The sequence below is a fragment of the Hypanus sabinus genome, chromosome 13, assembly GCF_030144855.1.
Source record: "Hypanus sabinus isolate sHypSab1 chromosome 13, sHypSab1.hap1, whole genome shotgun sequence".
NCBI classification, from domain to species: domain Eukaryota; kingdom Metazoa; phylum Chordata; class Chondrichthyes; order Myliobatiformes; family Dasyatidae; genus Hypanus; species Hypanus sabinus.
Window position 1 is genome coordinate 76130545 of NC_082718.1, and position 23421 is coordinate 76153965.

At 42.0% G+C, this 23421-nt stretch overlaps 1 long non-coding RNA gene across 1 annotated transcript in view; it reads left to right on the forward strand.

The window, feature by feature from the left end:
* The first annotated feature begins 421 nt into the window (after positions 1-421).
* The window catches only part of LOC132403999 (uncharacterized), a 50084-nt gene continuing 27084 nt past the window's right edge, over positions 422-23421 (forward strand). The window contains exon 1 of the long non-coding RNA XR_009515408.1: positions 422-504. This is a non-coding gene — a long non-coding RNA (uncharacterized LOC132403999). The remainder of the gene's footprint in view (positions 505-23421) is intronic.

Sequence of the window (23421 nt, forward strand, 5' to 3'; positions counted from 1 at the left end):
ATTTACTAGAATAGAGTATACATCGTTACAGGCCTTTCTTCACTGCTACTAAAGAATTATCTCATGTGATGGCTCAAGAACTTGAAACCCAAGGTCTCCCTTGGTTCAAGATTCAAACACCTATCGAACCTGGCCTAAAGAGGCTTTCCTTCCCCTTTAATTCTTCTCTTAAAGGTCAAATTCCCTCCGACATTTTTGCGTGGCAGGAGCAACCGCCGATCACTCAATCGGGCAACCCGCAGGCCGCCCGGCTCGAGTGGGTACGGGACCCGGATTGTCCTTACCGACGTTCTGGTACTTCAGCACACTGAAAGGCCGCTCTGGGGAACCCGGAGCTCCGTCCTGGCCCAGGACGAGTGAGGGTAAACCAGCAAAAAGGCAAAGGGGCAGAGAGCCCATTGCACCACTTAGCCGGGTCGTAGCGCCCGCAGAACCATAGCCTACGTAATTGCGTCACCACACAAAGCGATGACGTCATTCACACATGGGATTCGTTTCTTTGAGGTATGGTTTAAGCTGAGTATCGAAGGGTGAATCATTCTGGTTAATCAAAGTCATTAAGAACGTTAATCTTTAAAGTCCATGATGAAGAGTGAAACCGTTCATAATACCTTCTGAGAGAAATTAAGTTATAAATAACTCCATAATGTTGTTGCTTATGCTGACGTTGAAATGAATTATTGAGTAGTACCTCCGAGTTGAGGAAGACTAACTTGCCCTTAGTTTTGTGGGTTTCGGGTGTTTCTATTAGGCCAATGTGGAAAATGTCCACCCTTCCACAGATGGGGCAAGTGGTAATTCGTGGGATTGGTGGGTTAGTGAGTTGGAGAGCCCTTCCCTCTGCCCAGACCGGCCCTTTCTGTGCTCCTCTGGCCTCGAGGTTCTTCATACCTTCCCTTATGTCCCTTCTCACTACAAGTGGTCGCGCACTAGAGATTTCCAGGAGTTAGAGGGGATGTATTTTTGCACAGAGGCTTTAGTCACTACCCTTGAAACTTCTGTTCATCTGTTTATCTTTGGTATGAGGTGTACAAGCTATCTTTCCTGCCCTGCATAACTGATTGTAACTAAGGCCTTGATACCAGATATTTAGTGTAGTAAAGGGGCTGACATTAATTTGCCAGTTCTTCCAGTCAATTTGGAGTATCTTGAAATTCAGCTACTGTTTGGCAAGTATGACATTGTCGCCATCTCTGAAACTTGGCTGCTATCGGGAGTTGAATGTACAAGGCTATATGGTGTATCAGAGATAGGTTAGTAGGCAGAGGGGGTGGTGTGGCCCTGTGTATAAGAAATAATATTAAATCATTAGAAAGGGATGACATAAGATCGGAAGGTGTAGAGTTCTCTATGGGTTGAGTTAAGAAATGGCAATGGTAAAAGGACCCTAACGGTAGTTGTATACAGGTCTCCAATCAGCAGCCGGGATGTGGATTACAAATTACAGCAGGAGATAGAAAAGGCGTGTCAGAAAGGCAAAGTCATGATAATCACTAGGGATTTTAACATGAAAGTGGATTGGGAAAACCAGGCCAGTACTGGACCTCAGGAGAAAGAATTTGTAGAATGTCTAAGGGATGGTTTTTTAGAACAACTAGGGGATCAGCTGTGCTGGATTGGGTGTTGTGCAATGATCTGGAGAGATCTTAAGAGAGCTTAAGGTTAAGGAACCCTTAGAAAACAGTGATCACAATATAATTGAGTTCACTTTGAAATTTGAGAAGGAGAAACTAAATTCCAATGTGCCGGTATTTCAGTGGAGTTAGAGGAAATTACAATGGCATGAGAGGGGAACTGGCCAAAGTTGACTGAAAAGGGACAAGAGCAGGAAAGACAGCAGAGCAGCAATGAATAGAGTTTCTGCAAAAAAAAAGAGGGAAGTGCAAGACAGATATATTCCAAATAAGAAGAAATTTTCGAATGGAAGAAGGACACTACTGTGGCTGACAAGTGAAATCAAAGTAAAAGCAAAATAAATGGCATACAAGGAAGCCAAAGCTAGTGGGAAGATAGAGCATTGGGAAGCTTTTAAAAACTTGTAGAAGGAAACTAAGAAGGTCATTAGGAAGGAAAGGATGAATTATGAAAGGAAGCTGGCAACTAATATCAAAGAAGATACTAGGAGCTTTTTGAAATATATAAAGGGTACAAGAGAGTTGAGGGTAGATATAGGACCAATAAAAGATGACACTGGAGATATTGTAATAAGAGATACAGAGGTGGCAGAGGAACTGAAAGCGTATTTTGCATCAGTCTTCACAGTAGAAAACATCTGCAGTATACTGGACATTCAAGAGTATCATGAAGTGAAGTTTGTGCAGTGAAAATTACGATTGAGAAGGTGCTCAGGAAGCTTAATGGTCTGAGGGTGGATAAATCTCCTGGACCTGATGGAATACACCCTTGGGTTCTGAAGGAAGTAGCTGGAAAGATTGCAGAGGCATTAACAATGATCTTCAAGAATCGATAGATTCTGGCATTGTACCGGATGACTGGAATATTGCAGATGTTACTCTGCTGTTTAAGAAGGGCGGGAGGCAGTGGAAATGAAACTATAGACCTGTTAGCCTGACATCCATGGTTGGGAAGTTGTTGGAATCAGTTGTTAGGGATGAGATTACAGAATACCTGGAGATACATGACAAGATAGGCCAAAGTTTCCTGAAAGGAAAATCCTGCCTGACGAACCTACTTCAATTTTTTGAGGAAATTACAAGGAGATGCAGAGGATGTGGTGTAATTGTATCTTCGGAAGGTCTTTGACAAGGTGCCACACATGAGGCTGCTTAACAAGATAAGAGCCCATGGAATTACAGTGAAGTTACTAGCATGGGTGGAGCATTGGTTGATTGGCAGAAGACAGAGTGGGAATAAATCGATCCTATTCTGGCTGGTTGCCGGTTACCAGTAGAGTTCCACAGGAGTTGGTGTTGGAACTGCTATTTTTTATGATGCATGTCAATGATTTGGACTATGGGATTAATGGATTTGTGACTAAATTTGCCAATGATACAAAAATAAGTGGAGGAGCGGGTAGCATTGAGGAAACAGAGAGCCTGGAGAGAGACTTGGATAATTTAGGGGAATGGGCAAAGCAGTGTCAAATCAAATATAATGTTGGAAAGTATATGGTCATGCACTTTGGTGGAAGAAATAAACAGGCAGACTATTATTTAGATGGGGTGAGAATTCAAAATGCAGAGATGCAAAGGGACTTGGGAGTCCTTGTGCAGGATACCCTAAAGGTTAACCTCCAGGTCGAGTTGGTGGCGAAGAAGGCGAATGCAATGTTGGCATTCATTTCTAGAAGTTTAGAATATAAGAGCAGGGATGTGATGTTGAGGCTCTATAAGGCACTCGTGAGACCACACTTAGAGTATTGTGTGCAGTTTTGGGCTCCTTATTTTAGAAAGGATATACTGACGTTGGAAAGGGTTCAGCGAAAATTCATGAGAACGATTCCAGGAATGAAAGGGTTTCAGTATGAGGAACATGTGGCAGTGCTTGGGCTGTATTCCCTGGAGTTCAGGAGAATGAGGTGGGGATCTCATAGAAACATTCCAAATATTAAAAGACCTGAACGAATTAGATATGGCAAAGTTAATTCCCATGGTAGGGGAGTCTAGGACAAGAGGGTGTGACTTTAGGAGTGAAGGATGTCCATTTAAAACAGAGGTGTGGAGAAATTACTTTAGTCAGAGGGTGGTAAATCTGTGGAATTTGTTGGCACAAGCAGTTATGGAGGCCAAGTCGTTGGGTGCATTTAAGGCAGAGATAGATAGGTTCTTGATTAATCGGGACATCAAAGGGTATGGGGAGAAAGCATGGGAATGGGGATGATTGGAAGAATTGGATCAGCTGATGACTGAATGGCTGATTGCAAATGTTACTCTGCTATTTAAGAAGGGTGGAAGGCAGTGGAAATGAAACTTTAGACCTGTTAGCCTGACATCCATGGTTGGGAAGTTGTTGGAATCAGTTGTTAGGGATGAGATTACAGAATTCCTGGAGATACATGACAAGATAGGCCAAAGTTTCCTGAAAGGAAAATCCTGCCTGACTAAACTACTACAATTTTTTGAGGAAATTACAAGGAGATGCAGAGGATGTGGTATACTTGTATTTTCAGAAGGTCTTTGACAAGGTGCTGCACATGAGGCTGCTTAGCAAGATAAGAGCCCAGGAATTACAAGGAAGTTACTAGCATGGATGAAGCATTGGTTGATTGGCAGAAAACAGAGTGGGAATAAAGGGATCCTATTCTAGCTGGCTGCCAGTTACCAGTGGAGTTCCACAGGGGTCAGTATTGGGACTGCTGCTTTTTACAAATTATGTCAATGATTTGGACTATGGGATTAATGGATTTGTGGCTAAGTTTGCCACAAAGATAGGTGGAGGAGCAGGTAGTGTTGAGGAAACAGAGAGCCTGCAGAGAGACTTAGATAGTTTAGGGGAATGGGCAATGAAGTGGCAAATGAAATACAGTGTTGGAAAATGTATGGTCATGCGCATTGTTGGAAGAAATAAACAGGCAGACTATTATTTTGGTGGGGAAAGAATTCAAAATACAGAGGTGCAAAGAGTCCTTGTGCAAAATAAACTAAAGCAGGGATGGCCAACCTATGGCGCATGCACCAAAAGTGGCGCATTGCACCCCAGTGATAATATTTAAAAAGTAAGCCTACTCATGCAAAAAGTATTAGCCAGAAACTGATTTGTAGAAAAAAAATCTATATCAGGAATTCAAGCAGTTTAGAGCTAGAAATGGGTTTTACTGAGAATAAATCTAAAACTTAGCGATTATTTTTAGTGATTTTATTATTTCGTGCAAATCTTTTGGCGAATGTCATCTTCTTTCACATTACAGCAACACACACAAAATGCTGGTGGAACGCACAGGCCAGGCAGCATCTATAGGGAGAAGCGCTGTTGACGTTTCGGGCTGAGATTTCGGTCTGAAACGTCGACAGCGCTTCTCCCTATAGATGCTGCCTGGCCTGCTGCATTCCACCAGCATTTTGTGTGTGTTGCTTGAATTTCCAGCATCTGCAGATTTCCTCATGTTTTTCTTTCACATTAATTTGTCTTAGATTTAAAGTTTGCCTGCTGGTTGCTGATGGAGTAACAGCTCTCTGCTGGTGCTCCTAACTTACTTACTTTTGTCTCCAACCTTTTGAAATATTACAGTTAGATGGGTTATTATATTACTATGACTACCAAAGCAGCTTTGGAAGCTATTACGGGTTCAATTCAAAGCTTACTGAGGAGTTTCAACAGTTCAGAAAAGAACTGTCGACTGATTCGCAACAAAACAACACTGAAATTAAACAAATAGGTACAAACTTAGAAGATATTCAAGCAATTCTAACCAAATATGATAAGAAGATAAAGGAACATGAAGAGGTTATTACTATACTCAACGAGAGGGTGGATGGTTTGCAAAAGCTGTGTGAAAAACAATCCAAGTCCAACAAAATACTGAGACGGAAGATTATTGATTTGGAAAACAGAAATAGGAGGGACAACTTACGAATCTTGGGACTTTGAGAGCAAATGGAAGGAGATAATCCTAAAGAATTTTTTGCAAACCTTTTGATGGAATTATTCCCTGATATTATAAAGTCTCTGCCTTTGATTGAATGTGCTCACAGATCACCTATCTACAGATCAACTTCAAAATCAAAACCAAGATCAGTCATTATATGTTTCCATGAATTTCAAATAAAGGATCATCTGATTAGTGTTGCCCGTGGAAAAGGTATGATTGACTACCAAGATCAGAAGATTTGTATTGTCGAAGATTTTTCATCAGAAGTTATGGCAGAATGTGTTAAATTAAAATTACGGCGGAGCTATACAGCCAAAACTTTAAGCCTTCTCTTTGTTCTCCGGCTCAACTGAGAATCACAATGGAAGATGGATCATTTAAATGGTTTTATACGAAGGAGCAGGTGCAAGAGTTTTTAGACTAAAAAAATGACTGTATACATATATTGAATAGATTAAAAATCTTGTAAAAATAGAAATGCTATATATTAAAAAATGACTGCTTAATATTTTTCAGTATGAATAATTGCACTTTGATAAACCTGCTTAAGCTTGATTTTCACTGTATATTATTTAGTCTTTGTTGGAACAGTAAATAACCCTGAATTCTTTGGAGCAGTTCCAACAGGCTTTCTAAGGGGATGTTTTCAGTGGAGTAGATAGTGGATTTTCTTTGACTGATTTTCTCTCTTTGGGAGGAGGAAGGGGGACGGGAAGTTCTTTTTTCTTGAAGCAGATGTGGGAATTTAGTCAATTCTTTTGCTTAGCTAATATATCTCAAGGTTTATTATTTGGGTTTAATATACATTTCTCTGATTGCTACTTTAACCTTATAAATAGTTTAAAAATGGATCGAAGTATTAATTTGCTTAGTTTTAACGTGAAAGGGCTAAATCACCCTGTGAAAAGAAATAAGATTTTTGCCTATATTAAAAAACTTAAGGTACCAGTTTCTCTTCAAAAAATCCATGTATGTAAGTGTGACAATTCATGCCTTTTTAATCGATTGGGGGGGGGGGTCTCTTTTCCATTCCTTGTTTCAGGACAAAGCCAGAGGGGTTTCGATCCTTATAGATAATAAAGTTCCCTTTGTTCAACATAAAGTAATTTCTGATACTAATGGGCGTTTTGTTATAGTATCAGGGAAACTTAATAACAAACGAATGGTATTTGCCAATGTGCATGCTCCAAATATAAATGACCCAGGTTTCTTTGAGCATTTTTTTTTTCATTTTTGCCAGATTTAAGTCTGTACTCATTGGTGATGGGTGGAGACTTTAATTGTTGCTTGGATCCAGTTTTAGATCATTCATCTTCTAAACCAATGATACCTAATAAATCAGCTGTGTTTATTAAATCTTTTTTAATGAAATGTGATATTGTTGATGCTTGACTTTTTTCATCCAGTAGACAAGGAATATTCATTCTTCTCTCATGTCCATCATACATATTCCAGGATTGATTAATTTTTATTGATAGCTGAATGATTCCATCAGTTCGATCCTGTGAATATAAAGAGATTGCTGTCTCAGATCATGCTCCTGTGCTCCTATCTTTTTACATCACCAAGGCCTTCTTCAAACAAGTAGTTTTGGTGATTTAATCTAACTTTGTTGTCTGATAAAGATTTTTTTAAAGTTTACGGGAGAGACAAATTACTTTTTTTTTGAAGAGAATACGTTAGAGGTGACTTCTAGGACTTGCGGTAAGATGGCGATTGCTTAGCTGCTCCGAACTTTTGTTCCGTTATTTTCGCTATCTTTGCACTAAATGTCTCCATTTTTTAAACCTTAGTCGGGAACTTTTTCGGTACCTCTTACTTGCCTGTGAACACATCTACCTTACAATGCCTAGCAAGAGTTCTAAAACCGGGAGAAAGGAAGTTCCAGTTATGCCTTCTGAGACCCTCGCTGCGCTGGAACAACACCGCGACAATATTTTATAGAACCGCTTTCAAACAGCTGGAAGCCAAACTGGATTGGATCAACGATAGAGTGGACGAACATGCTGAACCCTTATCTCGCATCGATTCGACTTCTGTAAATTTAGAAAGTCGTGTTCGATACTTGGAGACTCTCTGTTCCAGCCAAGAAGAAAAAAATAATAAACTCCTTTCTAAAATGGTCGATCTCGAAAATCGGAGCAGACGTTGTAACCTTCGAATTCTTGGGTTGCCAGAGGCCACCGAACAGGGATCAACCGTGAAGTTTTTCGCCGAGTTTCTCTGTGAGATACTCGGGAAAGATTTGCTTCCGAATCTGCCCGAGCTCGAGAGGGCACACAGGGTCTACGTTCCCCCCCGAATTCTGGGCTCCCGCCTGCGACTGGTAATTTTATGCTTCCATCAATACCAGGTAAAACACCGTCTGATTATGGAGGCACGTCGCAGAGGTACTTTTACTTTCCAAAATACAATCATTCGCTTTGTGGAAGATTTTGCACCCCAGACCTTAAAGATGCGCACTGAGTTTAAAGGCGTAATGAAAGTGCTTTTTGATCGTGGTTTTAAACCCTCTCTTCGCACTCCTGCCGATTTACGAATCATGCTTAATACTGGAAAATATAAGTGGTTTAAGTCAGTGAAGGATGCTGAGGCATTTGTTGCAAGTCTTCTGGCTATCCAGCCATCTTCGGAACCCGATCGGTCCTCCTAAAATGGTGGTTAAGTACTTCTCGTAGTAAAATTACTTTTCCCGGACTCAGACTTTACTTGAATCACTCAGATATTATTTATTGAAACTCGAAGGGCTGTTGACAATCTCTCCCTGGATTTGGAGTGTCTTTTTTAAATAGACATTCTGTGCTTAATGTTTCCCTATGGACGTTTAAATAGTACTTGTGTAATCTATTTTATTCTTGTATAACTTTGTCTATAGAGTTCTACAATTGACTCTAACTTGTTTTGGAGGTTTGAAGTCTTTTTTGAAGGCCTCCCTGTTTGTTGGTTCACAGTTTAACTGCTGATTATTTTTTATATTTTTATTTTTTTTCACCTTTTCTTTTAATCTTTGATTTTTTTTTCCTCTCTGTAAATGGTTGATAAGTACTCTTCTTGAATCTATAATTTTCCCCTTCCTCCCTTTTTTTCCCCCTTTCTCTTACTTTATTCTTCCATAATTTTTCGGGGGTAGGTTAGTTTTGGTTTTCTTCCGATTTTCTCTGTATTAAGTTTTATATTTCTGCAGAAGATGTTCCAATTTGTAGTTATGTTTTCTAGTGCATAAACTAGTTACTATTTGCTAGAGTATTTATACGGAACTGCTGTTAATGACACAGATCTGGAAGTTATATTTGGGTTAATTTTTTTGGTAGGGTTAGCTGCTTTTTTTGGTAGCCGTCTAGTTTTGGGTTGTGTGGATGGGGTTGGTTTTACAGTTCCAACATCACTCACTGTATTTATTGTTTGTCTTTATTGCTCAGGACATGTTTATGTTTTGATTTCACGAATCTATGCTTACGTTTCTGCTCCCAGACTGCTATCGTATTGCTTGACTTTTTATATGCCTGCTGCCTTTTATGCATTAGTAATTGATAATGGCTAGTGCACTTAAATTCGTGAGCTGGAATGTAAAGGGATTGAATCACCCTGTTAAAAGGAGGAAGGTATTCTCACATATCAAACAACTCAAAGCTGACATTGCTTTCCTTCAAGAAACTCATATTCATTGTTCTGATAACTCCCGGCTTTTGTCAAAATGGGCGGGTCAGCATTTTCATTTATCCTTTGCCGCTAAAGCTAGGGGAGTCTCCATTCTTATTAACTCAAGTATTCCTTTTGAACTCCATAATAAAATATCTGATACAAATGGCCATTTTATTATTGTTTCTGGTAAACTATACAACACTAAAGTTGTACCAGCAAATCTGTATGCCCCCAACTTTGATGATGTTAACTTTTTTGAACGTATTTTTTTCTTCACTACCAGACTTAAACTCATACTCTCTTATACTGGGTGGTGACTTCAACTGTTGGTTAGATCCTAATCTGGATCGATCGTCCTCTGTTAGCAGATCACCTACTAAATCTGCCTTAGCTCTCCAATCGTTTCTCTCTAATTTTGGTATCTCTGATATATGGCGTTTCCTTCATCCTACTGAGAGAGATTATTCTTTTTTTTCACGTGTTCACCATACCTTCACTAGAATTGACTATCTCTTACTCGATAAACAACTTATCCTATTGGCCTACTCTTGTGACTATCAGAGTACACTGATTTCTGACCATGCCCCAATTACTCTCTCGCTGAACTTTCCTGGTCTCCCTCAGAGGAATAAACACTGGCGGTTTGATTCAACTTTATTATCGGATGATGATTTTTAAAAATTATCAAGGATCAGATAACCTTTTATTTTAACACTAATACATCACCTGAAGTGTCATCGCAGATTGTCTGGGATGCCATGAAAGCATATTTGAGGGGTCAAATAATCTCTTACACAGCAAATCTCAACAGAAGATCCTGTGCAGATCGATTAGACCTCATTAACCAGATTAAAGAATTGGATCAACTGTATGCTCAAACTAAGAACCCTGAACTATACAAGAAGCGTGTTGAACTGCAAACTAAATTTAATCTTCTGTCTACTCAACCTGTCGAACGCCAACTTCTCAAAAGCAAGAGTCGCTTTTACATTCATGGGGATAAGTCTGGTAAATTTCTAGCCAATCAGCTGAGGCGTTCCAAAGCCAAACAACATATTACAAAGATCCGGAAGGAGAACGGAGACTTTACATCGGATCATTTAGAAATTAATGATGCATTTAAAAATTTTTATTCTTGGCTTTATTCCTCTGAATCTTCAAATGACAATATCTCTGCTGATCAATTTTTAAAGAATCTGAATATTCCTTCACTTCCATTTGATTCTAAAGCCAAACTTAATGCGCCTGTATCATCAGAAGAAATAACTTTTGCAATTTCTGCACTGTCCTCAGGGAAATCTCCTGGACTCGATGGGTTCCCTGTAGAATTTTATAAATCATTCTCTTCACTTCTTTCTCCTCAGTTACTTTCAGTATTATCTGATTCGTTTAATTACAGCAAATTGCCACCCTTTTTCAATGAGGCATCTATTATCAATGAGGCATCTATTAAAGAAGGGCAAAGACCCACCAGAGTGTTCCTCGTATAGGCCGATTTCTTTGCTCAATGTTGATGTAAAGATCTTAGCTAAAGTTTTGGCACATAGGTTAGAAACCGTTATTCCCTCCATTATCTCTGATGACCAATCAGGTTTTATTAAAAACCGTCTCCCTTTTTTTAACATTCAGCGTTTATTTAATATCTTATTACCTCCAATTGGGATTCCTGAATGTGTTATTTCCCTCGATGCGGAGAAAGCATTTGATCGTATAGAGTGGAACTACCTTTTTGTAGTCTTAGAAAAATTGGACCTCGGTCAAGGTTTCATCTCTTGGATCAAATTGCTGTACCTGTGTCCTACTGCTTCTGTTTTAACTAATTTTCAGAAATCCCAGGTATTTAATCTCAAACATGGCACCCATCAGGGATGCCCCTTAAGTCCCTTTCTCTTTGATTTGGCTATAGAACCTTTGGCGATAGCATTTCAAAATTGTCCTGAATTGACCGGGATCTGGAGAGGGGGTGTTGAGCATAAAGTGTCTCTTTATGTTGATGACTTATTACTCTTTCTCTCAAATCCGTCTACATCCTTACCTCCAATGTTTTCACTTTTTGACCAGTTTAGCCAGATCTCTGGCTATAAACTTAATTTACATAAGAGTGAACTTTTCTCAATTAATAAAGAAGCACAAGAATTAACATTTCGTGATCTCCCTTTTAAAGTAGTCCATAATCAATTTACTTATCTTGGAATTACAGTCACAAGGAAGTTTAAAGATCTCTTTCATGAAAACTTTGCCAATCTTTCATATACTATAAAACAGAGTCTGGTACAATGGTCACTTCTATCTATGTCTTTGGTAGGTCATATTAATGTTGTTAAAATGTATGTTCTCCCCAAATTTTTATACTTATTTCAATCTATCCCAATTTTTATTCCTAAATCTTTTTTTGATTCCTTAGACTCTATTATTTTGTCATATCTGTGGAAGAATAAGCGCTCTAGAATTAATAAAATCCATCTCCAAAAATCTAAAAAAGAGGGTGGCATGGCTTTACCTAACTTTCGTCTATATTATTGGGCAGCTAATATACGTTGTGCTACCTTTTGGCCTTTCTTCCATGGCCAACCCAAGTGCCCTAATTGGGTGGCAATGGAGTTGAGCTCCACTAAAGAATTATCTATCTCTGCACTTCTTGGCTCTGCACTCCCTAGCAGTCTGTCCAGACTAATAGCTAATCCTCTTGTTAGACACACTTTGCGTATATGGGCTCAGTTTAGGAAATGCTATGGTTTCCATGGTTTTTCCGTTTCCAGCCCTGTCGTACATAATTACCTTTTTTTTACCTACCATGTACGATTCAGCATTCCAGGTTTGGTATAGGAAGGGCATTAGACGTTTTGAAGATCTCTTCATTGATAATCGCTTCGCTTCTTTTCAGCAGCTCTCTGTTAAGTTCAATCTTCCCAATGCTCATTTTTTTAGATATCTCCAAATTAGACACTTTATTGCTCCTTTAATTCCTAACTTTCCTGAAATGCCTGCGAAAAATGCTATGGACTTATTCCTTTCCATTAATCCACTAGGTAAAGGTTTAATATCAATTATCCAAGATAAATTAACAGCCTTACGAAGGGCCCCTGTGGATAAAATTAAAATGGCATGGGAGCATGATTTAAATACCTCCTTATCTGATGAGAGCTGGGACTCGATTCTCAAATCGGTTAACTCAACCTCTCTTTATGCTCGCCACTGTCTTTTACAGTTTAAGATTGTTCATAGAGCCCATAAGTCTAAATCTAAACTATCTTGATTCTACCCTGACATGAGTCCGCTCTGTGATAAATGCAAGAGGGGCGAGGCCTCTCTCATTCATATGTACTGGTTCTGTCCTAGATTGGAGAAATTTTGGAAAGATGTCTTCACTACGTTATCGTATATTCTGAATCAGCACCTAGAACCAAACCCCTTAATTGTTTTTCTCGGTTTCTGGGGCGAGACAGATTTACGTCTGAGTCCGACTAAATGCCGAATATTATCCTTTGCCTCTCTCCTGGCTAGACGCTTGATCCTCCTTAGATGGAGAGATGTTGCCCCGCCCACTCATGCTCAATGGCTTAACGACATTATGGCCTGCTTGGACCTCGAAAAAATTCATTATTCAGTTCTTAAGTCGGACCTAAAGTTCCATAAAAGTACCTTTTATCGAGTACTTTCATAACCTTCCTCTTGATTAGGGTTTTTTTTTTCTTTTCGGTCCCATGCTTTCAGCTCTCTTTTTTTTCTGGCAGTAGGCATTATTATCCTCTGTTGCTAAGTGTATTCACAGTCTGGGAGTTTGATTGTCCTGATTTATATTCTCTATATTGTGTTGTGGTTGGTCTGGAGTTTTTTTTTGTGTTGTGGGGCTTGGGGAGGACACTAAGTTTACTTGTCTTCAATTTAGGTGCTTTTTTAAAAAATTCTCTTTCTCTGTATCATATTGTCATTGTATGCTTAATTTTGCACTGTATTAATGTTCCTCATTGTGATTTGAGGTTTTTTAATCTGTAAAATATATAAAAAAACTAATAAAAAAAGATGTGACTGCTAGTCTTATCAGATGGGATGCCTTTATGGACAAATTATTTCTTATACTGCAAGTATTAAGAAAAAAAGCTAATAAAGAGAGAAGTGATTTAGCTAATCAACTGAAACAATTAGACCTAGAGTATGCCTTGGCTCCAGAAACTGCATTATATAAAAGACGTGTTGAAACTAAAACTAAATATGATCTCCTTTTAACATCTGCAAATGAAACCCAACTCCTAAAAGGTAAAAGTCAATTTTATATTCATGGAGTTAAAACAGATAAATTATTGGCTGATAAAATTAAAACCTTTATAGCTTAAACAGCAGATTAAAGAAATATGCAAAGCTAATGGTGATAAGACAACTGATTATTTAGAAATAAATGATACTTTTAGAGAATTTTATTCTAATTTCTATAGTTCTGAATCTTCTAAGGATAACACTATAATGAACAATTTTTTAGATCAACTAAACATTCCTACAATTTCTGCCGACAGCAGAAAGTTGTTGGAACAACCTATTTCTTTTGAGGAAATTGTTGAGGCTATGTGCTCATTCCATTTGAGGGAAGTTCCGGGCCCAGATGGATTTTCTGGAGAGTTTTACAAGATCTTTCCCTCATTGCTTATACCTAATTTATGTTCAGTTTTTTCGGATTCATTCAAGTCGGGCAGACTTCCTCAATCTTTTTATGAGGTTTCTTTTTGCTTATTGGTAAAAAGAATAAGGATCCAACTGAATGCTCCTCTTACAGACCAATTTCTTTATTGAATGTTGATTCTAAGATCCTATCTAAAGTTTTGGCCCATAGGATTGAAAATATTTTACCATCTGTCATTTCTGATAACCCAACTGGATTTATCAAAAGTTGATATTCTCACTTTAATTTTCATCAGTTATTAAATGATATTTATTCTCCTTCTGACATGATATTGGAATGAGTGGTATCCCTAGATGCTGAGAAAGCTTTCGACAGAGTTGAATGGAATTATTTTGTTTAAAACATTAGAAAAATTCAATTTTGGACCCAATTTCATTCAATGGATTAAATTACTTTATTTAGCTCCTTCCATAGAAACATAGAACATTGCAGCACAGAAACAGGCCTTTTGGCCCTTCTTGGCTGTGCTGAACCACTTTTCTGCCTAGTCCTACTGACCAACACCTGGCCCATATGCCTCCATACACCTCTCATCCATGTACCTGTCCAAGTTTTTCTTAAATGTTAAAAGTGAGCCTGCATTTACCACTTCATCTGGCAGCTCATTCCACTCTCCCACCACTCTCTGTGTGAAGAAGCTCCCCTAATATTTCCTTTAAACTTTTCCCCCTTCACCCTTAAACCATGTCCTCTTTTTTTTCTCCCCTAGCCTCAGTGGAAAAAGCCTGCTTGCATTTACTCTTTCTATACCCATCATAATTTTATATACCTCTATCAAGTCTCCCCTCATTTTTCTATGCTCCGGGGAATAAAGTCCTCCTATTCAACCTTTCTCTGTAACTCAGTTTCTTAAGTCCTGGCAACATCCTTGTAAACCTTCTCTGCACTCTTTCAACCTTATCAGTATCTTTCCTGTAATTTGGTGACCAGAACTGCACAAATCATCTTCTAATAATCTCTCTTTCTCTTTATTCCATTCCCCATTCTGGTTACTGTTTCATCCCTTCTCTACTCTTCAGCTGCCCATCACCTCCTTCTCATTCCCACGTTCCATCCCTTTCTTCCATGGTTCACTGTCCTCTCCTCTCCTACTGGATTCCTCTTCCATCAGCTCTTTATCTCTTCCCCTCATCCCCTCCCCTACCCACCTTCCTCCTCACCTACTTGTACCTATCACCTGCCAACTGTACTCCTTCCCCCACCTTCTTGTTCTGGCTTCTGTCCCCTTCCTTTCTGGTCCTACTAAAGGTTCTCAGGCCAAAATGTCAACTATTTATTCCCCTCCATAGATAATGCCTGACCTGCTGAGCTCCCCCACCATTTTGTGTGTGTTTGTCCAGAAACTGAAATGCATTTCTAGAGGTGGGAATGGAGGCAAATTCACTTGCAGTAGTTGAAAGTGAGCTGGAAAAGTATCTGGCAGAAAAAATAACATATGCTGAGCTATCAGCATAGGAGAGTGAGATTCATGGGGGAAATGGATTTTTGTCCATTATGCTGTTACAAACTATAGTTGTATATATTGAGCTTGGAAGGTGGATTTGATTGGGTCTTATGTTTAGGTGTTATAGTCATTTGGCTTATCGTTTTTACTCACTCCTGCGATGTGGATGTATTCAGCAGGTCAAGATTTAACAATCATTTCTCATTGTTCTGGAAAGTTGTGAGGACAATCTGCTGGAATGTTGTTCATAGGTGTGGATTTGTAAGATTTTATACCAAGAGAGGAAGGCAGGTGTATTGGAAGCCATGATGGTGTGTACTTGAAGGCAAATTTAAGTGATGGTGTCTGCTGGGGTTGTCACTAATTCTCATAATTCTAAACCATTTAAGCTTCAACATGGCACTAGACAAGGCTGTCTGTTGAGCCCTTTCCTTTTTGATCTGGCCTTAGAACCCTTAGCCATTGCCTTTCGAGAATCTGGTATTTTAAGGAGAAACACTATTCACAAAATCTTACTGTACGCTGATGATATGCTGCTATTTATTTCTAATGTTGAGACTTCATTACCCCATGCACTTTCTTTACTCTCCTGTTTTAGTTAGTTCTCAGGTTATAAATTAAACTTATATAAAAGTGAACTTTTCCCTTTGAATAATTTCTAACCTTCCTTTTAAAATTGTAAGAAACCAATTTACCTATTTAGGTGTAACAATCACTAAAAACTATAAGTATCTATTTAAAGAAAATTTTCTTACCCTATTGAATCATGTAAAAAGGATACTATCAAATTGGTTGCCTCTTTCATTATCGCTGATTGGCCGAAATTACTCTATCAAAATGATTATATTACCTAAATTTATATATCTTTTTCAGGCATTGCCTGTTTTAATTCCTAAACCTTTTTTTGATTCTCTTGACTCTATTATATCTTCTTATATATGGAAGAATAAGTGTTCTAGATTAAATAAAATTAATCTTCAGAAAGGTAAAAAGAATGAAGGATTAGCCTTACCAAACTTTAGATTTTATTATTGGGCAGTTAATATAAGAAATCTTACATTTTGGTTATATTACATTAATCATGAGGATTGCCCGATGTGGGTTTTTTTTAGAAGCTAATTCTGTTAATAAATTTTCTGTTATTTCTCTTCTTGGATCCTCACTTCCTTTGTCTCTGAGTAAGTTAACTGATAATCTGGTAGTTAAGCACATGAGAATTTGGATACAATTCCGAAAATACTTTGGCTTATTGAGATTTTCTCTTTCGAGTCCCATTTTTTCTGATTATTTTTTTAAACCCTCTATGATTGATGTGGCTTTTAAAGAATGGGATAGATTAGGTATTAAATGCTTTCAGGATGTGTTTGTAGAGGGAAGTCTCTTTTCGTTTGAACAACTGTCAACTAAATATAGTTTACCCAAAACTCATTTTTCTTGATACCTACAAATAAGAGATTTTTTATGGTCTCAAATAAGTACGTTTCCTCAAAGTCCTGATAAGAACCTACTGGATGTAATTTTTAATTTGAAATCTTTTTATAATGGATCTATATCTGATATTTATAATATGCTGTTGGGAATGAGAAGTGTTCCTTTTGATAAAATTAAAAATCTTTGGGAACAAGATTTACAGACTTCAATTTTTGAGGAAACTTGGAATCAAATTTTTTAATTGGTTAACACTGCATCATTATGCGCCCGCCACTCTCTCCTACAATTTAAAGTGGTCCATAGGGCCCAAATGACCAAGGATAAGTTGTCTGTTTTTTATTTAAATATATCTCCGTATTACAACAAATGTAATAATGGAGAAGTTTCACTCATTCATATGTATTGGTCATGTCCAAGTCTTGGAAAATATTGTAAAGAAGTATTTCAAACTTTCTCGATACTTTTCAAAATAAACCTTTTGCCTAATCCTTTGACCGCTTTATTTAGTATTGTTGGAGGAAAGGATATTATTTTGGAGTCATCTGACTTGCACATTTTGGCTTTTATTTCTCTTATGGCCAGACTGACGCGCTTGCTTAAATGGAAAGATGCAGCCCCCCCCCTCCCATGCATGCCCAATGGTTATGTGATGTGATGTCATGTTTAAATTTAGTGAAGATTCGATCTTCAATCTCTGAATCTGCTCAAGACTGTCAAACATTGTGGGGACCTATTCTGAATTATTTTCAAAACCTTTGATTTGCACAGATGATGACTAATATTTATATTTTCCTTTTTTTCTTTACTAATCAGCTTTGGTCTTGGTAGTGGGTTAGATTTTTTTATATAATAAAATTACTATATTTTAATGTTACAAACTAATCAACCTGTATGAATATAGGGTAAGGAGTCTTTATATGTGATTTAGTATAATGTATTGATATACAAACGTTTGTATATATATTTTTTTTTGTACTGTAATCTTATATGTAAATTAATAAAAATATTGGAAAAGAAAAGAAAAAGAATGTTCAATGAGTCAAACTAGGAAAGAAGGGTTTTTGTTCTGCAGTCATTCCATAACTGTTCAACACATGTTTGATACTTGTTTGATCCTGAGGCGCCAGGCGTCTGCTGTTTTTGCCAGTCAGTTTACAATTGACACTCATGCTTTGAGTTGTGCTTTGTTCGTCCTTTGTGAACATTTGCAGTTCTGTACTTTTTCGAAAATTAAGCCTTGTTTTTACATTCAGTTACCCATCACAGTGCAAATGAAAAGCAGAAAGTGATAATAAGCATGAATTCAATGAACAGTGGGAAAATGAGTTCTTATTTATAGTGGGTCCATCGGGAAAACCATTGTGCATTGTTAGTGAAAACACTTTCTCACGTAATAGAAGACATGATCTTAATAGACACTATAAAACACAACATCAGACTGAAATAGAAGGAAAACTGAAGCTAGTGTTTGAGTCTGAGTTACGGAAAGAATATGTGATTAAGAAAAAGGAAGAAATCAAAAGAAGACAAAATATATTTGTTAAAAGTCTCATGAAGGTAAGTAATGTTTATCTTGTTTTTATATTAAATCAATATATTGTGTTGGTCCGCACACACAGGACTCGGACCGCCATCGGGAGCCACAGACAGACGTGGGGCCCACTTGGGGCGGACCTTCCGGGGACGGTCACGTCCGCTCTGGTGGTCACAGGGACCCATGTGAGGGGAGATTTAAGCGCGCGAGTTTGAATCAGTAAAGTCATTCCAAGTTCAGCTCTCTCTGCCTCTGGTGTTCCTTTTGTAGCCCTTCGCGCGCGACTACGTTGGTGACCCTGACGTTGCAGACGGCATTTGGAACCGGCGACTCTGCAACCAGCCATAAAACCAAGCAATTCGCACAGTGCGGTCGCTCTGAAGCTCCCAACTTTCTGGGCCACTCAGCCCCAGGTTTGGTTCGAGCAGGCTGAGGCCCAGTACAATATCAGAGACATTACAGCCAACGCCACGCAGTACTACTACGTGGTCAGCACGCTCGACCAGGAGACGGCAGGCCGGATCATCGACTTCCTACGCCAGCCACCAACAGAGGACAGGTACACTAAGTTTAAGGTGCTTCTGATCTGTACCTTCGGACTCTCCCGCTGCGAACCTACACATGGACAGTCTGGGCGACTCCTACACATGGACAGCCTGGGCGACTCCTACACATGGACAGCCTGGGCGACTCCTACACATGGACAGCCTGGGCGACTCCTACACATGGACAGCCTGGGCGACCGCACACCACCCGAGCTCATGAATGACATGCTGGTGCTCGTGGACGGCCATAAGACGTGCCTTTTATTTGAACACTTGTTCCTCGAGCAAATGCCAGAGGACATTCGCCTCCTCCTTGCGAGTGAGGATTTCAGCGACGCACGCAGAATCGCGGCTAAAGCAGATGTCCTTTGGCAGAGCAAGCAACACGGAGCAGCCTCCACTGGCCTAGCCACGATCGCACACCCCAAAGCCCAGGCCCCGCAACCGAAGCCGCCAAGACCCACGGGGGAAAAAGACGAAAGTTCGGAACAATGGTGTTTCTATCACCGAAGATGGGGCTCAGGCGCGTGTTGTTGCCGTCCACCATGTGCTTTTCTGGGGAATGCCGGAGCCAGCCGTTGCGAATGGCTATGGCGGCTGGCCACTGAGACAGCCCCCTGTACCCCTGGGACCGGCACTCCAGGCGGCACTTCCTGGTAGACACCGGGGCCAAAATCAGTGTACTCCCCCCCCCCCCCCCCCGAACATGGACACTCGTAACGTGGTCCCAGGCCCTGAACTCACCACCACAAATGGCACCAATATTTGGACGTACGGCCTGCGAACTATCACACTGCATTTCGGGTCCAGCTGTTTCACTTGGACTTTCACGTTGGCAGCGGTGCCACAGCCACTACTAGGGGCAGATTTCCTATGAGCCAACTGCCTCCTGCTCAACCTAAAAGGCCGGCGTTTGGTCCACGCCGAGGCGTTCCAGACTTTCCAGCTCGGAGAAGCCAAGCTACCAGCCCTCCACCTGGATTCTGTGACCCTCTTGGGTAACGAATTCGCCAGGGTGTTGGCGGAATTCCCCTCCATAGTCACCCCGCAGTTCTCCACGGCCGACCCTAAGCATGGCGTGCAGCACCACATCCCCACACAAGGACCGCCGCTGCACGCCCGAGCTCGCAGGCTCCCACCCGACAAGCTCCACCTCGCCAAGGAGTTCCGTAAGATGGAAGAGATGGGAATCGTACTCCACTCAGACAGTCCGTGGGCATCCCCGCTGCACATGGTGCCCAAGTCCGCAGGAGGATGGAGGCCCTGCAGAGACTACTGAAGGCTCAACAATGCCACAACCGCTGACAGATACCCAGTACCCCATGTCCAGGACTTCACAGCGAACCTGTACGGAGTGACCATCTTCTCCAAAAATGATCTGGTCAGGGGATACCATCAGATCCCAGTGCACCCCGACGACGTGCCCAAGACAGCCCTCATCACCCCATTCGACTTGTTCGAATTCCTGAGGATGCCTTTCGGTCTTAAGAATGCAGCCCACACTTTCCATAGGCTTATGGACTTGGTGGGACGCGGCCTGGATTTTGTTTTCATTTACTTGGACGATATCCTGGTGGTCAGCAGTTCACACCAAGAGTGCGTGGTACATTTGCGCCAGCTCTGCCAATGCCTGAGCGACCGCAGACTGGCAATCAATCCGGCGAAGTGCCAGTTTGGGCTGACGGAGATCGACTTCTTGGGCCGCAGAGTCAACCGACATGGCGCAGTTCCCCTACTGGACAAGCTCCAGGCCATCCGCCAGTTCCCCAAGCCCAGCACGGTCAAGGGCCTGCAGGAGTTCGTAGGGATGGACAACTTATATCATCGGTTCATGCCGGCGGCGGCCCGCATCATGAGACCCTTGTTCCGCCTGATGGCCGGCAAGGCCAAAGAAGTGGCATGGGGCACGAAGTCCACGGAGGCGTTCGAGCAGGCCAAGGAGGTGCTGACAAAGGTGGCCCTCCTAGTGCACCCGAGAGTCGATGTACCCACGGCACTCACAGTCGACGCTTCCGACACGGCAGTCGGCGGAGTCCTGGAGCAGCTCATCGAGGACCAGTGGCGACCACTCGCTTTCTCCAGCCGGCACCTACAGCCACCAGAGGTGAAGTACAGCACTGTCAACAGAGAGTTGCTAGCGCTCTACCTGGCTGTCCGGTATTTCCAGTACTTCCTCGAGGGAAGGGAGTTCACCGTGTATACGGACCACAAGCCCCTCACCTTCACACTGGCCAAGGTATCGGACCCATGGTCGGCTTGGCAGCAGAGGCACCTGTCCTTTATTTCAGAATTCACCAGGGACGTCGGCCACATCGCAGGGAAGAACAACGTCGTCGCCGACACACCGTCTCGCCCCTGCCTCCATTCAGTAGGCATATCGTCCTCAGGAACAGACTACGCAGCACTGGCGGAAGCACAACGGTCCGACACCGACACACCGTCTCACCCCTGCCTCCACTCAGTGGGCATATCGTCCTCAGGAACAGACTACGCAGCACTGGCGGAACCACAACGGTCCGACACCGAGATCCCGGCTTACTGCACCGCCGTTTCGCGGTTCCACTTGGAGGACATCTCCATCAGCGGATCGACTCCTGCGTGACGTGTCTACCGGCAAACACCGACCCGTGGTACCAGCATCATGGAAGCGCCGAGTGTTCGACACGCTGCACGACCTGGCCCACCCGTCTATCCGGGCATCCATCAAGCTGGTAGCGGACAGATTCATCTGGCACGGTTTGCGCAAACAGGTCGGACACTGGGCCAGGACCTGCGAATGCTGCCAGACCGCCAAAGTCCAGCGGTATGTGAAGGCTCCCCTCCAGCAGTTCAAGCCAACACACAGGAGGTTCCAACACATCCACGTGGACCTCCTGCCAGTCTCCTGGGGCACCAGGTATACCTTTACCACGGTAGACAGGTTCACCAGATGGCCGGAAGCCGTACCGCTCGCAGACACATCCACTGGGTCCTGTGCCAGGACGCTCATTGCAAACTGGACCTCCAGGTTCGGCCTCCCAACTGACATCATCTCCGACAGGGGGGCACAGTTCATGTCCGGTTTGTGGACAGCACTGGCGCAGCTCCTGGGCACCTAGCTGCATCACACCACAGCGTACCATCCCCAGTCCAACGGTTTGGTAGAGTGATTCCACCGGCATCTTGTTGGCCCTGATGGCGTGCCTCAGGGGCCCCAACTGGACAGACGAGCTTCCCTGGGTCCTACTAGGCATCCGCACAGCCCCCAAAGGAGGACCTGGGCACCTCCTTGGTGGAATTGGGCTACGGCGCCCCCTGACGGTCCCAGGCAAGTTCGTACCAGAGGCCCGAGGTTCGGACGAAACTCCAGCAGTGGTGTTCACGAGGCTGTGGGACAAGGTAGGGACCCTGGCACCGGTCCCGACCTCCGGGCATGATCCCATGCCATCCTTCACCCCTGAGACTGACCTCCGAGACTGTGAGTATGTTTTTATTCGCAGGGGCATGCACAGGTCACCTCTACAGCGGCCGTACGAGGGACCCTTCAAGGTGATCCGGCACAACGGAACCACGTGTGTCGTGGGGGTGGGTGGCCAGGAAGAGACTTTTACAGTGGACCGTCTCAAACTGGCGCACTTGGACATTGAGCAACCAGTGAGGGAACCGCACCGTGCTGGTGAGGTCGGCCACCCAGGCTGGGGGCTCCACTCCCCCGATGGATGTTTCTGGGGGAGGGTGGGGTGTGGCAGTTCACACACACGGGACTCGAACCGCCATTGGGAGCCGCGGGCAGACACGCAGCCCGCTTGGGTGGACTTTCCAGGGACGGTCACATCCGCCTCACTGGTCGCAGGGACCCATGGGAGGGGAGATTTAAGCGCACAAGTTTGAATCAGTAAAGTCATTCCGAGTTCAGCTCTCTCTGCCTCTGGTGTTCCTTTCGTAGCGCTTCGCGCGTGACTACGATATCATGTAAAAATGCTAAATATGTCTATATTAACATATTTTTACAAGAATTGAATGGGGGTACAAGAGTTGTATGGCACATCTGAACTTGTGTGTGAAAAAATTGATGCGTGGAATGTAAAAGGTTGGCCACCCCTGCCCTAAAGGTTAGTCTCCAGGTTGAGTCGGTTGTGAAGAAGGCGAATGCAATGTTGGCATTCATTTCTGGAGGTCTAGAATGTAAGAGCAGGGATGTGATGTTGAGGCTCTATAAGGTGCTGGTGAGACCCCACTTGGAGTATTGTGTGCAGTTTTAGGCTCCTTATTTTAGAAAGGATATACTAGCGTCGGAGAGGGTTCAAAGAAGATTCACGAGAATGATTCAAGGAATGAAAGGGTTACCATATGAGGAACATGTGGCAGCTCTTGGGCTGTATTTCCTGAAGTTTAGGAGAATGAGGGAGGATCTCATAGAAATATTCTGAATGTTAAAAGTCCTGAGCAGATTAGATATGACAAAGTTATTTCCCATGGTAGGGGAGTCTAGGACAAGAGGGCACGACTTCAGGATTGAAAGACGTCCATTTAGAAAAGAAATGTGGAGAAATTACTTCAGTCAGAGGGTGGTAAATCTGTGGAATTTGTTGCCATGAGCAGGTGTGGAGGCCAAGTCATCAG